Consider the following 13,832-nt stretch of genomic DNA (forward strand, 5'->3'; position numbering starts at 1 on the left):
CTGGTGGGCTATAGTCTATGGAATTGCACAGAATCGAACACGACTGAGCGACTAACACTATCCAACAAAATTAGCATACTTAAAAAAATTTAGCTACATCTTGTCTTAGTTGCAACACGCAGGATGTTTGTTGCATCACGTGGACCCTTCATTGTGCCACTTGGACTCTCTAGTTGCCATGCTCGGGTTTAGTTGCTCCGCAGCATGTGGGATTTTAGTTTTCTGATCAGGAATTGAACCTGTGTCCCCTGCATTGCAAAGCAGATTCTTAACCACTGGATCACTAGGGGCATCCCAGCACTAATTTTTTAACACAATTAAATACATAGTTTGTATTCAGTTTTTCTTGATTGATTAAAAAATGTCCTTTACTATTGGGTTTCCAATCAGGATCCACATGAAATCCACTTGCCTTTAATTTTTTATATGGTATGTAATATCATTTGATATTTTTCTTATTAATTTATTATTTTGTTGATTAGTTATTTAATCATCATCATCCACACTTTATAACCCCACTAAAATGGAAGCTACATGAATGCATGAGTTCTGTCAACTGCCAGTCTACCAGCCCCTCGCAGAGCATACATACAAGATTCTCAGTAAATAGCTGCTGAATGAATACAAGTATGAATGCAAGGACAAGTATGGAAATTTCTCTGTTTACACATCCCTTTGTGTACAGTTACAATCTCCTTTCAAGGGCCCACAAGCCACAGGACACATGACTCAGTTCTTCTTTTCCTCTTTCTCAAGAGAAGGAAAAGAAAGTGAAAACTGAGCTAAAGGTCATGAAATTAACCTGAGAGTGTCTTCAGAAGAATATACTGAATGGTAGTGTGCTCTTATAAGACTGATTGATGAATATAGATGATTGTTTTCAAAGACCAATTAGCATTATTCTGAGGAATTTGCCCAGTGAAATCAGCATAACTTAGATAGCAATTAAAAATGTATTTACTTCTTTTTGGGAGAAAATATTTACAAACGACATGACCTACAAGGGATTAGTCTCCAAAATTTACAAACAGCTCATGATGCTTAACGGCATCAAAACAAACAACCCAGTCAACAAATGGGCAGAAGACCTATGACATTTCTCCAAAGACACACAAATGGCTAAGAGGCACGTGAAAATATGTTCAACATCGCTAATTATTAGAAAAATGCAAGTCAAAACTGCAATGAAATATCACCTCACACCAGCTAGAATGGCTATCATCAAAAAATCCACAAACAATAAATGATGGAGAGGGTGTGGAAAGAAGAGAGCTCTCGTATATTGTTGGTGGGATTGTAAAATTGGTACAGCCACTATGGAGAACAGTATGGAGGTTCCTTAAAAACTAAAAACAGAGCTACCATGTGACCCTGCAATCACACTCCTGGGCATATATCTGGAGGAAAGCATGATCTGAAAGGATGCATGCAACCCAGTGTTCATTGCAGCACTGTTTACAATAGCCAAGGCATTGAAGCAACCTAATTGTCCATTGACAGAGGAATGGGTGAAGAAGATGTAGTACAAATATACAATGGAATATTACTCAACCATTAAAAAGAATGAGATAATGCCATTTGCAGCAACATGAATGGACCTAGAGACTGTCATGCTGAGTAAAATAAGTCATACAGAGAAGGAGAAGTATATATGCTATTCCTTATATGTGGAATCTAAAAAGAAATGATACAAATGAACTTACCAAACAGAAAAAGACTCACAGAATTAGAGAATGAACTTATGGTTGCCTGGAGAAAGGATAGGGGAAGGGATAGTTAGGGAGTTTGGGATGAATATGTACACACTGCTATATTTAAATGAATGACCAACAAGGACCTACTGTATAGCACATGGAACTCTGCTCAATGTTATGTGGTAGGGTGGATGAGAGGGGAGTTTGGGGGAGAATGGATACGTGTAAATGTATGACTGAGTCCCTTTGCTGCTCACCTGAAACCGTCACAGCACTTAATCAGCTGTATGCCGATACAAAATAAAAAGTTTATTTTTTTTAATGTATTTACTTCTTGAATTCTTTATTTACCATGGTATGTCAAAAGAATTCCAGATTCTTTGGCTAAAACACAATTGAATTCACACCTAAGTATATATGTAATAGGAATATTTTCCTCAATTGTTATGAGTTCTATGGGAGTTACAATGAATGTTTGCTTTGAAACAGCAGGTAGCTTTAAAGCTAATCTGTAGGGCTGTGAAGAAATGTCCACAAGCTCTCAAAGTCATGTACCCTGCCTTTATTCAAAAATGGTACCCTTGTATTTTATTTTTTTGCAAATTCAAGAAGAAAATCTCACAGAATTCTTCTCATGAAACTGGGTGACTCTTGAAATCTCCTTCCTTTTGGCTGGCCCCATAACATAAGAGTTTCAAATGTTGGTCTAAAGGCCAAGGGGGTTCCTTCAGACCTTGTAGTTGGCTTGGGAGCCAGTATATGATTGGCCTATAGTATTAAAAAGAATTGGAGAAAGAAAGTGAAAAGATGAGGGATAATTTATTTGGGGCTCAGGAAAAACTTAGAAAAAAACTCAGCTTATCTAAGATATTGAAATACTAATGACAGTTTAAAATTCAGAATGAATTATCTTTATTTAAAAATTGATTATAAACAAATTTCCAAATTTTCTATTTATTTATATTCAATTACTGTCATTTCTTTTTATAACTATGAATGACTAAGGATTTTAAGTCACATTAAAATATTTGTGTACCAACACATAGATATTCAAGACATTAAGTCACTTTGGGAAATCCTATACATTTCCCCCTTATTTTACCCATATTATGCACGTGGGCCCTGAAAGTAAAATATAAAAGTGGGTCAGAATACTGAAATTGCCAAGATCACACAGAGACTTCTATTTCAGATGATCTGAAAATTTGTGATGATCACACACATAGATCTGAGAGTTTCAGAGGCACACAGCTGTGGCTGGAGAACCCAGCTCTATTTACCATCTGTCTGTTAGCACCGTGGAGCTTGGCTGAGAGCTCTGCTTTTCAGATCTGAGAATTTTTTCCTTCCAAGCACCCTGGGCTGGGTTTTCCAGAGAACTAAGGGAACCTAGGAAAAGTCGCTTTTTTCTACTTCCAACTTGGGGCAAAAAGAGGGAAGGTTTGTAACTTGAAGTTAGTTGTGGTGCCTTTCATATATTTTTGTTTGTAACTCTGGTAGAGACATTAGTCACTCACCTTCCATGTGGGGAGTCTCTGAAAGAAGATGCTCAAGGCATTCCACGTCCTAATAGGGTCATTGCTGAAATTGGTGGGGGAAAAAGACTGTATTTTTGCTGGCTAATACAGCATTTCTAGATGCTCATTAAGCTGTTAAAAAATGTGAAATGATGACTCATCCTGAGCCTCTCCCAACCCCCCTCCCTACTCCAATTTGCCTGTGGGTTGAAGGAATGTATACTGACTTGAGTTAAAGAAGAAACTTGTGGTTTCCATTATAGTCTGTAAACATCGGTCGCTGAAAGCCTCAAGCGAGCTATCATCTGCTGCCACACACATGCTCTATATACAGTTCATCTTGGAAAGCAGACTGGGAGAGCGCCGTGTTTACAGCTCCAGAGTAACCCAACCAATGGCAGCCTGGTCTTCCCGGGGGTCTCCAGAGCGGCACTGCGCACAGCTAAGTGGAGGTCCCCTCTGATGTTTTCTAAGGCAAAGCATCAAGAGAGAAACCAAGGCCAGCTCTCCTGAAAGCGAGCTCTTCCTGCTGCTTGCAGTGGCCCTTTGCCACCTTTTCAGCAACAATTTTTTAAAATTAATTAACTATTTATGTTAACTTTTTTTCTAATCTTTTCAAAGACAGAAAAAGTTACTCATACTGTTTGCTTCCCTTTTACTTTTATTCTTGAGTCCGAGCTTTAAAGTCATTTGAAAAGTTGATTTATCTATCATTTTCAAGGCTAATGATAATGCTGTCATTTTGGGTTCAAAATGAATTTAATTATATGGGCATGGGGGAAAGGTATGTGAACCATCTAGGGAAGAGTCTATGATTCTGATTGTAAGTAATGGGTTAAAAAAGTACCTCAGAGAAACATTGCAGAGGGTATCTGGATATTTGCTTGGCATCCTTACCACGGCCTATAAGAAGAGCTAAACAGGGGCCTGTTTCTGTTGGAAGGGGCTTCCCTGGTAGCTCATTTGGTAAAGAATCCACCTGCAATGCAGGAGATCTCGGTTCGATTCCTGGGTCTGGACGACCCCTGAAGAAGGGATAGGCCACCCACTCTACTATTCTTGGGCTTCCCCGGTGGCTCAGACAGTAAAGAATCCACCTGAGATGTGGAAGACCTGGGTTTGATCCCTGGGTTGGTAAGATCACTTGGAGAAGGGAACGGCTACCCACTCCAGTATTCTTGCCTGGAGAATTCCATGGACAGAGGGGCCTGGCGGGCTACAGTCCATGGGGTTGGACACAGCTGAGTGACTTTCACTTCACTTTTTCTGGAAGGAGGAGGACTCATGGATGTGGTCTGGGTGGGAAAATACAGGATGTAATATTAAGGGGGTTGAATTTGCCCTCTAGCTTTGACACTTTGTGATTAGGGCAATGCTTCTTAAAATGTGTCCTGGGTACAAATTCCCTGAGGGTTTTGTTAAAATGTAGATTCAGACCCAGGAGGTATGGGCAGGGCTCGAGACTCTGCCTCTCTTTGTGCTCCCCAGATCCTGGGATGCTCTTCCTCACACCAGCTGTGAGTAGCAGGGAATGGGCAAGTCTTGGAAGCCTTGGAACCCTCAGGAGAACAGGGGTTAGAATGATATCAGCCTTCCAGGATTATCTTCTGGACTTGGCACTGGTAAAGATGACTGGCCTGGAGAAGACAGGTATTAGATGTTGGCTTTGGGGTCCAGAGTATTCCATTAATGGTGGAAGGCATCTGAAGAAGGACCTAGTTTGGTGGCTCAGATGGTAAATAATCTGCCTGCAATGCAGGAGACCCGTGTTTGATCCTTGGGTTAGGAAGATTCCCTGGAGAAGATACCCACTCCAGTACTCTTGCCTGGAGAATTCCATAGACAGAGGAGCCTGGCAGGCTGCAGTCCATGGGTTTGCAAAGAATCAGACATGACTGAACAAGTAACCCTTTGACTTTTACAGATGGAGGATGGAGATACAGTACATGGAAGGTAGTCACTCATCATAGGCTCAGTAGGTCTCTACACCAGTGTCTGCCTTTTGAGTCTAAATGAAGGTCCAGTAGACAGAACTATCTGATTTGTACTTAGAGTGGGTGTGGCTTATATCTCTGGCATCAGTTGACCTATGATTTGATATAAAATGAGTCACTGTTGCAAATATTTCAATTCCCTGTTCTCTCTCCCTTTTCTTTTCATTATTTTTTAATAACTTAAGGAGGACCCATTACAGGACATGCTAAAGTTTTCTATTTCAAAGAGAATGGGGCAAGGAGTCTGTGATTTCATTCACATTGAGCTAAAAGTGTTTGTTTTTTCCCCAGTGTCCAACTTCTCAGCCATCCCAACTCTTCACTCTAACTCATCCTCTCCTCAGCCCTTGAGAATGTTATGCAGGCCTAGTTGTCATCTTTAATCAAATAACATAATCAGTAAACACCATAAATTAGACCTTTCTACTCTCTCTGCATGGCAGGAGTGGGGAAGTACTAATGATGTAATGAAAAGGCTAATTAAAAACTCGTAAATCTCATAGTCTTTGAGTTTGGTTAACTGGCTATCAAGAAAGGCTTGATTCCATAACTCACTTTCTAATAGCTCAATGGTCCTTATTAGGAGGTAATTCTCACAGTCTGCTTCTCTTTACTGAGACTGGTAGCATAAGGTTGTTGAAAGCCCCTCCACATGAATTGACTTTGAAGAGGGCAATACTTGCAGGTTTCCCAGTTTTTAGAGTGTTGTGTTTGCCATCACTCCTGTTTTTAGCTGTCTGAGCCAGTGGTCTGTCAGTATGATGGTAATGATGTTGGAGTTTTCACCCCAGGCATATTTGTAGCACTCAGCACAAATATGCTACAGTTATTTATAAGCAGACAGTTATTCTCTGACCAAGGCTGACCTGCTTATGTCCCCCTAATTGGCTGACCTGCTTATGTCCCTCCTAATTGCTCTATGAGGAGGACCAGGAGACATCTGCTGATGACTGGCTTCAGTTCAGTTCAGTCACGTCTGACTCTTTGCAACCCCATGGACTCCAGCATGCCAGGCTTCCCTGTCCATCACCAATTCCCAGAGCTTGCTCAAACTCATGCCCATTGAGTTGGTGGTGCCATCCAACCATCTCATCCTTTGTTGTCCCCTTCTCCTCCTGCCCTCAATCCTTCCCAGCATCAGGGTCTTTTCCAATGAGTCAGGTGGCCAAAGTGTTGAAGTTTCAGCTTCATCATCAGTCCTTCCAATGAATATTCAGGACTGATTTCCTTTAGGATTGACTGGTTGGATCTCCTTGCAGTCCAAGAGACTCTCAAAAGTCTTCTCCAACACCACAGTTCAAAAGCATCTGTTCTTTGGTGCTCAGCTTTCTCTACAGTCCAACTTTCACATCCATACATGACTACTGGAAAAACCAGAGCTTTGACTAGACGGAACTTTGTCAACAAACTAATGTCTCTGCTTTTTAATATGCTGTCTAGGTTGGTCATAACTTTTCTTCCAAGGAGCAAGTCTTTTATTTCATGGCTGCAGTCACCATTTGCAGTGATTTTGGAGCCCAGGAAAATAAGGTCTGTAACTGTTTCCATTGTTTCCCCATCTATTTGCCATGAAGTGATGGGACTGGATGCCATGATCTTAGTTTTCTGAATCTTGAGTTTTAAGCCCGCTTTTTCACTCTTCTCTTTCACTTTCATCAAGAGGCTCTTTAGTTCCTCTTCACTTTCTGCCATCGGGTGGGGTCATCCTTATGTCTGAGGTTATTGATATTTCTCTGGCAAACATCATTTCAGGTTGTGCTTCATCCAGTCCAGCATTTCACATGATGTGCTCTGCATATAAGTTAAATAAGCAGGGTGACAATACACAGCCTTGACATATTCCTTTCCCAGTTTGGAAACAGTTGTTCTATGTCCAGTTCTAGCTGTTGCTTCTTGACCTTCATACAGGTTTCTCAGGAGACAGGTAAGGTGGTCTGGTATTCCCATCTCTTTCAGAATTTTCCACAATTTGTTGTGATCCACACAGTCAAAGGCTTTAGTGTAGTCAATGAAGCAGAAGTAGATGTTTTTCTGGAAATCTCTTGCTTTTCCTATGATTCAGTGGATGTGGGTAGTTTGATCTCTGGTTCTTCTACCTTTTCTAAATCCAGCTTGAACATCTGGAAGTTCTCAGTTCACATACTGTTGAAGCCTGGCTTAGAGAATTTTGAGCATTACTTTGCTCATGTGTGAGATGAGGGCTATTGTGCAGTAGTTTGAACATTCTTTGGCATTGCCTTTCTTTGGGATTGGAATGAAAACTGACCTTTTCCAGTCCTGTGGCCACTGATGAGTTTTCCAAATTTGCTGGCATATTGAGTACAGCACTTTCACAGCATCATCTTTTAGGATTCGAAATAGTTCAGCTGAAATTCCATCACCTCCACTAGCTTTGTTCATGGTGAAGCTTCCTAAGGCCCATTTGACTTTGCACTCCAGGATGTCTGGAGTGATCACACCATCATGGTTATCTTGGTTATTAAGATCTTTTTGTATAGTTCTTCTGTGTATTCTTTCTACCTCTTCTTATTATCTTCTGCTTCTGTTAGGTCCTTACTCTTTCTGTCCTTTATTGTGCCCATTTTTGTATGAAATGTTCCCTTGGTATCTCTAATTTTCTTGAAGAGATCTCTAGTCTTTCCCATTCTGTTGTTTTCCTTTATTTCTTTGCACTGATCTCTTAGGATGACTTTGTTAATCTCTCCTTGCTATTCTTTATAACTCTGCATTCAGATGGATATATCTTTAATTTTCTCCTTGCCTTTTACTTCTCTTCTTTTCTCAGCTCTTTGTAAGCCCTCCTCAGACAACCATTTTGCCTTTTTGCATTTCTTTGGGATGGTTTAGATCACTCCGTGGATGATGGATTCCTGGACAATGCTATGAACCTCCATCCATAGTTCTTCAGGCACTCTATCTATCAGATCTAATCCCTTGAATCTATTTGTCACTTCTACTGTATAATCATAAAGGATTTAATTTAGGTCATACCTGAATGGTCTAGTGGTTTTCCCTACTTTCTTCAATTTAAGTCTGAATTTGGCAATAAGGAGTTCCTCATCTGAGCCACAGTCACCTCCTGGTCTTGTTTCTGCTGACTGTATAGAGCTTCTCCATCATTGGCTGCAAAGAATATAATCAATTTGACTTCAGTATTGACCATCTGGTGATGTCCATGTGTAGAGTCTTCTCTTGTGTTGTTGGAAGAGGGTGTTTGGTATGACCAGTGCGTTCTCTTGGCAAAACTCTGGTAGCCTTTGCCCTGATTTATTTTGTACTCCACGACCAAACTTGACTGTTACGCCAGGTATCTCTTGACTTCCTACTTTTGCATTCCAGTCCCCTATGATGAAAATAACATCTGTATTTGTGTGTGTTAATTCTAGAAGGTCTTGTAGGCCTTCATAGATCCATTCAGCTTCTGCCTCTTTGGCATTAGTGGTTGGGACATAGACTTAGATTATTGTGATATTGAAAGGGTTGCCGTGGAAATGAACAGAGATTATTCTGTCATTTTTGAGATTGCATTGAAGTTCTGCATTTCAGACTCTTTTGTTGACTATGAGGGCTACTCCATTTCTTCTAAGGGATTCTTGCCCACAGTAGTAGATATAAAGGTCATCTGAATTAAATTCACCCAATCCAGTCCATTTTAGTTCACTGATTCCTAAAGTGTCAATGTTCACTCTTGCCATCTCCTGTTTGACCACTTCCAATTTACCTTGATTCATGGACCTAACATTCCAGGTTCCTGTACAGTATTGCTCTTTACAGTATTGGACTTTGCTTCCATTACCGGTCACATCCACCACTGGGCATTGTTTTTGCTTTGGCTCAGGCTCCTCATTCTTACTGTTCTCCAGTAGCATATTGGGCACTTACTCTCCTGGGGAGTTCATCTTTCAGTGTCATATCTTTTTGCCTTTTCATACTGTTCATGGGGTTTTCAAGGCAAGAATACCGAAGTGGTTTGTCATTCCCTTCTCCAGTGGACCACATTTTGTGAGAACTCTCCACCATGACCCATCTGTCTTGGGTGACCCTACACAGCATGGCTCATAGTTTCATTGAGTTAGACAAGGCTGTGATCCATGTGACCAGTTTGGTGAGTTTTCTGTGATTGTGGTTTTCATTCTGTCTGCCCTGTGATGGATAAGGATAAGAGTCTTGTGGAAGCTTAGGAGGGACTGGCTCTGGGGCAATCTGGGTCTTGCTCTGATAGATGGGGCTATGCTCAGTAAATCTTTGATTCAATTTTCTGTTGGTTGAATTAAATCAACAGTGGGGGTGTGTTCTCTCCTTGAAGTTTTGCCTGAGGCCAAACTATGGTGGGAGTAATGGTAATAATGGCTGTCTCTTTCAAAAGAACTTATGCCAGGATGCCCCGTGGCTCCCAGGGCTGTTGTATTCAGTGCCCCTTATCCTGAAGCCAGGCACTGTTGACCCACGCCTCTGCTGGAGACTCCTGGACACTCACAGGCAAATCTGGCTCAGTCTCTTGTGGGGACATTGCTCCTTTCTCTTGGGTCCTAGTGCACATAAGGTTTTGTTTGTGCCCTCTAAGCATCTGTTTCCCCAGTCCTGTGGAAGTTCTGTAATCAAATCCCACTGGCCTTCAAAGTCAAATTCACTGGGGGTTTTCAGTCCCTTTGCTGGGTCCCCAGGTTGGGGAATGTGTTGTGGATCCTAGAACTTTGCAACAGGGTGAGAACTTTGGTGTAATTGTTCTCAGGTTTGTGGGTCATCTGCTCAGTGGCTCTATGGTGGGGCTAATAGCGACCTCTTCCAAGAGGATTTATGCCGCATGCAGTACCTCCCAGGTCTGCTGCTGCCAGAACCTCTGTCCCCGCAGAAAGCCACTGCTGACCCATGCCTCCCAGGAGACACTCAAACAGTCAAAGACAGGCCAGCTCAGTCTTTTGTGGAATCTCTGTGTCCTGGTGTGGACAAGGTTTTGTTGGAGCCCTCTGAGTACTCTGGAAGGTATGGGGATGATTCACTTAATGAACCCTAAAATTTTTGCCAAAGAGAGGAAAGGTATGAGCTCTGGAAAAGGTGGGTTTCTGGCCTCATCTTAGTTTACAAGGGATGGTCCACAAGTAGTAAGTTAAGGAAAGTTATGATATATTCTCCAAGACGCACCAGGAAAGAGGTTACATAGGGAGACCTGTGGGTTTAGGGGAAACCATAGGATTAGAAGTAGGGTTAGAGGGAGTCATAGGATTAGAGGGAGCCATAGGATTAAGAGCATCCCTGGTAGCTCAGTTGGTAAAGTATCTGCCTACAATGCAGGAGACCTAGGTTCGATTCCTAGGTCAGGAAGATCCCCTGGAGAAGGAAAGCACAACCCACTCCAGTATTCTTGCCTGGAGAATTCCATGGACAGAGGAGCCTGGCAGACTACAGTCCTTGGGGTCGCAAAGTTGGACATGACTTAGTGACTAACACACACATAGGATTAGATGATGGAGATGGCTGGGGGTAGCAGGACCCCAAACCTGAGGGTGAATGTTGACACCTTTACTTCCTGATTAGTGCTTCCAGAGGGCAATTGCTAATTTACTTGTCTGCAGCCTCACCTGACCAATACAGATCTTAAAGTCCCATCCCTTTCTTCTCGGGTCTGAGGACATCTAGACTCCCAAAGTTCTATGCATGTGACTGAGTGATTGAAATTGAGTATATAAGTCTGAATGTGTAGGCTCCATGGCTTTATGGCAGCAATGGTTAGTAACCAGCAAGGTAGATGTGATCAATTGCAAAAATGACCTCAGCTCTTTAACTTTCCTATTTATTATTTTCCTTCCCCTGGGATCTGGGCTGGCTTTATAAGTTACTTTGGACAATTCAGTTCAGTTCAGTTGCTCAGTCATGTCCAACTCTTTGTGACCCCGTGGACTGCAGCACACCAGGCTTCCCTGTCCATCACCAACTCCTGGAGTTTGCTCAAACTCCTGTCCATTGAGTCAATGATGCCATCCAACCATCTTATCCTCTATTGTGCCCTTCTCCTCCCACCTTCAATCTTTGGACAATAGTCTGCAGTAAAAGTGAGGGTGTGACATTTCCAAGCCAAGGACTCAAGAAGCCTTAAACATTTCTACTTCTTCTCTGGATTCCTGTGACCATCATGTAACCAAACCCATTAGCCTTCTGGAGGACAAAAATATGGAGAGAAGTTATCACAGCTAAGGCCATCCTAGACTGCACATCCTAAGTGGATCCCCCACTCTACAGGGCAGAAGCATGAGAAAGCCCAGCCAAAATCAGCCTAGCCCAGGTCACAGCAGAAGAACCCATATACAGGCAGACCTCAGAGACATTGCAGGATCAGTTGCAGACCATTGCAATGAAGCAAATATTGCAATAAAGTGGGTAACATGATCTTTTTTGTTTACTAGTACATGTAAAAGTTATATTTACACTATACTGTAGTCTGCTAAGTGTGCAATAGCATTATGTCTCAAAAACAATGTGCACACCTTATTTTAAAAAGCTTTATTGCTAAAAATGCTAAGCATCATCTGAGCCTTCAGTGAGTTGTGATCTTTTTGCTGGTGGAAAGTGACAGTGAAAGTCTCTCAGTCGTGTCCAACTCTTTGTGACCCCATGGACTATACAGTCCATGGAATTCTCCAGGCTAGAATACTGGAGTGAATTGCCTTTCCCTTCTCCAGGGGATCTTCCCAATCCAGGGATTGAATCCAGGTCTCCCGCATTGTGGGCAGATTCTTTACCAGCTGCGCCACAAGGGAAGCCCAAGAATACCAAAGTGGGTAGCCTATGCCTTCTCCAGAGGATGTTCCTGGCCCAGGAATCAAATTGGGGTCTCCTGCATTGCAGGTGGATTCTTTACCAACTGAGCTACCAGAGTGCTGGTGAAAGGGTTTGAAATATTTTGATAATACCCAAAATGTGACATGGATACACAGAGTGAGCAAATGCTGTTCTAACACTAACATCTAATATTTAACAACTAACACTAACAACTAACATCTAACAGAGCTGATAGATGTGCTCAATGCATGATTGTCACAACCTTCAATTTAAAAACAAAACAAAACAGTATCTTTGAAGTTCAATAAAGGTAAAGTACTAGTCACTCAGTTGTGCGTGACTCTTTGCAACCCCATGGACTATAGCCCATGGGGCTCCTCTGTCCATGGAGTTCTCCAGCCAAGAATACTGGAGTGGTTTGCCATGCCCTGCTTCAGGGAATCTTCCCAACCAGTGGATCAAACCTGGGTCTCCTGCATTGCAGACAGATTCTTATACCAACTGAGCCACCAGGGAAGCCCAATAAAGTCAAGTGCAATCAAAAGAGGTATGTCTGTGTTTGTGAACTAAATAATATTTAGTTTTTCTTTTGACATATTTTAAAGAAAAATTCAAACATACAGAAAAATTAAATGGATTTTTCAGTGAGTAGCCATTTACTCAACAATCCAACACCTAGTATTTTACTATATTTGTTTTATCCTCTATCTACATACCTATCATTCTATTCACTCTATTCATACCCTTTTTGAATCATGTTTTTCATTTGTAGCCACTGCATTTTGAGATGAATTATTATGTAAGCATTATTTGTAGTAGTAAGTAAGTGATGCAGTGGACAAAATATATAAAGAAGACTTTGGGGAAATAAGCCAATGTTCTGAGAAAAGTGGCCAATATGACATTTTCTTACCAAAGGAACTAGTGAGATCTACTCTTCTAGGAAGATATGTATTGACCAGAAGCTGTGGAATGGCTAAGAATTCATCAGGCAGCAGGGGTACTGGTCAGATTATATTTTTTTCTATGTTCTGTGTCTCCTGCACAGTTGGCAATGCTCAGACTTTCAGACTGGAAAAGCAGCTGTCCATGGGAATGAAGAGGAGGAATGTCCCTTACACATTTCCATGGTTTCCAACTACTTTTCACACAGACATATGCTCATTTTGATATTAATATTGAGAGAAAAGCAGCTCACAGATTTCAAAATCAAAACTTGGAGATACTTTTGACCTGCCCAATGCCACTCAGTCTGAGATTAGACTGGAACCAGGGAATTTCCACGTAACTTGCAATGCTCCTTCTACCGTGGCTCAACTGTTTATTAGCAGAATCGCAAGTGAAATTAAGAGTAAGAAAGATAGAAGAAGAAAAAAGAAGCATTGGATAATATATGATTGTTTTATTCGGAACTTGTTCCCATCAGGAATACTGACTGCACCTCCTTCCAAACATCTGGTGTTGTACGAGGTACACAGAATAGTACCAGGTCAGGGAAGACAACCTCTGTTCTGAGAAACTCACAGCCCAAGTTTGCATGATACGCAACAGTGCCTCTGATACTGAGACCACAGACTCATGGCCCACTTCTGTTTTTAGCCCACATGGGAGACAATTCCATGAACTCAAGACTCAACAACAGCTGTTGCATCTTACTTTGAGGGTGCACTACATGGCTTTCTCTGCTTTGCCCCTGAGCCTCCTGCCAAACTCTGGGAGCTGGAGCTTGTTTGGCTGTTTCAGAGTCATGCAGAAGAGCTAGGGAATCAATAACCACAGTGGGGGATGGAATCTGGTGGATAAATACTCCAGCTTCCTACTTTGCAGCTGGACAGTTCCAGGAGGTGGTT

At 41.8% G+C, this 13,832-nt stretch overlaps 1 non-coding gene across 1 annotated transcript; it reads left to right on the forward strand.

Moving 5' to 3' along the window:
* Positions 1–10,455: 10,455 nt before the first annotated feature.
* On the forward strand, positions 10,456–10,528 carry TRNAC-ACA (transfer RNA cysteine (anticodon ACA)). Its single transcript has one exon. It is a non-coding gene; the product is annotated as a tRNA-Cys (tRNA).
* Positions 10,529–13,832: the final 3,304 nt, after the last annotated feature.

This window comes from Bubalus kerabau, chromosome 13 (assembly GCF_029407905.1).
Source record: "Bubalus kerabau isolate K-KA32 ecotype Philippines breed swamp buffalo chromosome 13, PCC_UOA_SB_1v2, whole genome shotgun sequence".
Lineage (NCBI taxonomy): Eukaryota > Metazoa > Chordata > Mammalia > Artiodactyla > Bovidae > Bubalus > Bubalus kerabau.